Raw genomic sequence first — 3402 nt, 5'->3', positions numbered from 1 at the left:
GGAGCCTAATACAACAACAACAAGTCATGTGCTGCGAGCTGGCGACCTATTTTACCCTGGTTGCCAATTGTTTAGCCAAAGTCGGGCTGGTCGGTTAAACCAATGCTCTGTCCAGCGGATGTTTAACGCATCCTGACTTGTAAGTAACTTCTAACCGGCGAAGTTCAAAAGCTCATCTGCGTGAACAAGGTTGAAAACATCCTGGCTAAGCAAGTGATGCGTTACAGGTACACCTGAATAACTACTGACCTTCGTAAGTAACGTGGTTCAAAATACGACAATAACACAATTCTGGAGTATATCAGAGGTTACAGCTACACAACATACTGAGTACAGCAAATGGCCACAATGTGACTGGGAACGCTAGCAAGGCAGGTATCTTGCAGAGAAGAGACAACATGAAGGTTATGTAACAACTGATACGTACGCTAAGTCGCAGGTACCATTTAGGATAACGTACAGTGCTATGACGAAAAGTACGAGTCTAGATAAGTCAGTAAGAACTAAGGTAGCGCGATGTCGTATGAGATGAGAAAACATAACTAACGTTCTACAATCCAGGTGTTCTCGGGTTAGTCATGGGAGGGTTGGGTGGGAATGTGACCGTACAGAGAAAGGTTGAGCCACGAATGACCCTTACGAGGGTTAGGGAGGAAGGGTCAGAGGGTAAAGGGGCGGAATAATTAGTATCAGGGTAGGGGTCACGTGATTGTCTGTTCAGCCGACGGGAAACGAGATGTTACAGGAGAAGACTATCTTGACCTTGAGGTAGCTGATGATGAAGAGACTCCTGCCTTTGCAGAAGAAAATGATCTCGACCTCCGGGATATTGGCACGTATTGTCTTGCTTGAAGAATATAACATTATAGTTCTGCTCGTATCAAGGTATCCTCTCCCCATAGCTATTTGTACAGTTTTTTTTAGTTCTTTGCTGTAACTGCTGTGGTTATAATGTTGGACATACACTCCTTTTAAAGGCATTTTGTGTAGAGCTATCTTCTGCTGAAGTTGATTAGAGGTATCCTATAATGCAAAAGACTCTAGCGTAGGCAACCATGCTTTGCTTCCGGTTGCATCTCAAGAACAGGTACAAACTGATACATTAAGCTACGGTCACAACCCGCCGTACGTGCTTTTTCTCCGTACGTTGTTTGGGAGGCTACGTCTGCTACGTTTTTTCTAAAAAAACGTGGGGAAGGAGTGGCGTCTACGCACGTCACTCGCACGGTTGGACAAAGTGTAAGAGTGTGGTCTGCACGCCACGTCTGGCCGTGAGCGGTTGCGTGCATCGTACGTGAGTTGTACGTGCTTACAACGTACGATCTCCGTGCGATTGCAATTTTACCGCAAGGAGGCCGTACTCACACGTGCTTCTTCCGCACGGCGCGTACGGGGCACGCGCGTCGCTCGTACTCGCACGCACGGGTGGTGAATCCGCAGACCGCACGTAGAAAATGTTTTACATGCACTTAAAGTTCTACGGCGTGTCTGCGTGCTCCCAAATCCGTAGGATTCCGTACGGAGGCGGTACTCACCACGCACGGATGCCCTACGTTTGCCCATGTTTTTGCACGTAGACAGCACGCAGAAGCACGTACGGCGGGTTGTGACCGTAGCTTTAAAGAGAGAAATTAGGATGAATTTAAAGTAACAGCACAGTGACTCGATACTCTACTTACAGGAAGATATACTATTATAAAAGAGGTTGTAGCCTGAACAATGATACCAGCAGAGATGTATTGTGTTACTGTAATGTTGTAACAAACTTTAACATGCTCTACTTCAGGTACATGCAAGGACGGTTATCAACTGAAGTACAGGAAGTGCTACAAAGCATTTAGCATTCGAAAAACCTGGACTGACGCATCTGCCTACTGCAAAAATCAGGGGGCAGGTGGAAATCTTGCAATGCCAAAAGACAGAAACATTAACAGTTTCTTGATTCAGTTAAAAAATGCTAAATCCTCTCAATGGCGATTTTGGTTTGGATTGAATGATAGGCAGAGCGAAGGGAAATGGAAATGGAATGATGGCACGTCTCTCGGGTCTTACAATTACTGGTCACCAATTGAGCCAAATAACGGGGGTAAAAATTGGTGGGGCCAGTACAAGAATCCTGAAGACTGTGCAGAGTATTTTCGGAAAAATTGGAGAAACAGCAACTGGAACGATGCCCCATGTCACATGCTGAGATACTTCATCTGTGAGAGGTCCCCCAACGGTGAGTGTACAAAATAGGAACAATACAACTTTCTTTTTATCAGATATTATGACAAGCAGTGAATACCATGATAAAGAATACTGAACAATTTGCAGAAATAGTACTGTACTGTACTGCGAAAATCAAATCCAAAACAACAATTAGGAGATCTCATACCTCCATGAAATATGTAGAGTTTTTATAAATGTTTGTTATTACAGGATTTGTCTTATTGATTATTGAAATAAGGTCATAAATACCATATTTCGTTTAAATTGATGGTTTTCTACACAACACTATTTTGGATGTGAAATACCGATCAATGTTTCATATCAACATGTCCTCAGCAATTGTGCAAATAACCTCTATATTAACGTAATGTATACATAATGTTAATCTTTAAACGTATTATCCTTTGACAAAAGTAAAATTTGTAAAACTCTTGTATGTTTTTAATGTTTTTTGTCTATCTATTCATTAAATATACAGTTAAGAAATGGCGTAAAGACTACCGCTGTGGAGGCAGTTACACTACAGCAGGCGGGATTAGAGCTGAGTGTAACCCTGGCGGTCATGCCCCGTGCTGCTCTCCTCACAACTGGTGTGGGAGCACTGCAGCTCACTGTAACTGTGCGGGCTGTGTCGACTACCGTAACACAGGTTGGTACTTAATGATTTATGAAAGTGTATTTGTGTACGTTTTGTGTAAGTGTAATTTCTTCAACATTCTTTACTACGGTTTGTTTATTAAATGCATTGTTATATCATCCTCACGAAATATTCATTGCATTTTGTTTGCACTTTTTCAACACATTATCTAAGCACAAGTATTGTCCAAAAGACCAAAATTGTCATTAGAATAGGTAAAATTTTCTCATTTGTGTTGCACTTGCATTAATGGCCACTATTTCAATTTGACAGGAAAGTAGTGCGGCCACACCAGTTCCGGACAGTATGGAGAATCGTCCCGAGGATACAGTTCTATTTTGCTTGCGGCTTTACTGGTATATCCATCTTTGCATGTTCCTTTTAACTTAGTGTATCAATTTTCATGTACTGTCTTAACAGAAACTTGATTTTATGAATGACATCTGCAAGGTTTTTCATTGCTTTTTACAATAATGAATGATGCCACGTTTACACAGACACCATCCCCAACCCCTAAATGCAAACAAAGAGAAAAAGGTAGTTATCTTTTTTCC

General features: G+C 42.1%; 1 protein-coding gene and 1 long non-coding RNA gene across 7 annotated transcripts in view; both read left to right on the top strand.

The window, feature by feature from the left end:
• Window positions 1-3402, top strand: part of LOC109477101 (C-type lectin domain family 4 member M-like) — a 33776-nt gene that overhangs the window by 18671 nt on the left and 11703 nt on the right. Inside the window, exon 1 of one of the 6 annotated variants that reach the window (XM_019778154.1) lies at window positions 750-832. The exons of the other annotated variants lie outside the window; for them this stretch is intronic. The gene's annotated coding sequence lies outside the window, so the exon portion shown is untranslated. Of the gene's footprint in view, window positions 1-749; window positions 833-3402 lie in introns of those variants that run through there. 6 annotated transcript variants of the gene reach the window in all.
• LOC109477148 overlaps window positions 2440-3402 on the top strand; it is a 12720-nt gene continuing 11757 nt past the window's right edge. Inside the window, exons 1-2 of the long non-coding RNA XR_002140650.1 lie at window positions 2440-2860; window positions 3122-3385. This is a non-coding gene — a long non-coding RNA (uncharacterized LOC109477148). The remainder of the gene's footprint in view (window positions 2861-3121; window positions 3386-3402) is intronic.

The sequence above is a fragment of the Branchiostoma belcheri genome, unplaced genomic scaffold (genome assembly GCF_001625305.1).
Source record: "Branchiostoma belcheri isolate BF01 breed outbred unplaced genomic scaffold, Haploidv18h27 scaffold4, whole genome shotgun sequence".
NCBI classification, from domain to species: Eukaryota; Metazoa; Chordata; class Leptocardii; order Amphioxiformes; family Branchiostomatidae; genus Branchiostoma; species Branchiostoma belcheri.
The sequence above is the reverse complement of the archived record's forward strand: the minus strand, read 5'-3'. Positions and strand labels throughout refer to the sequence as shown.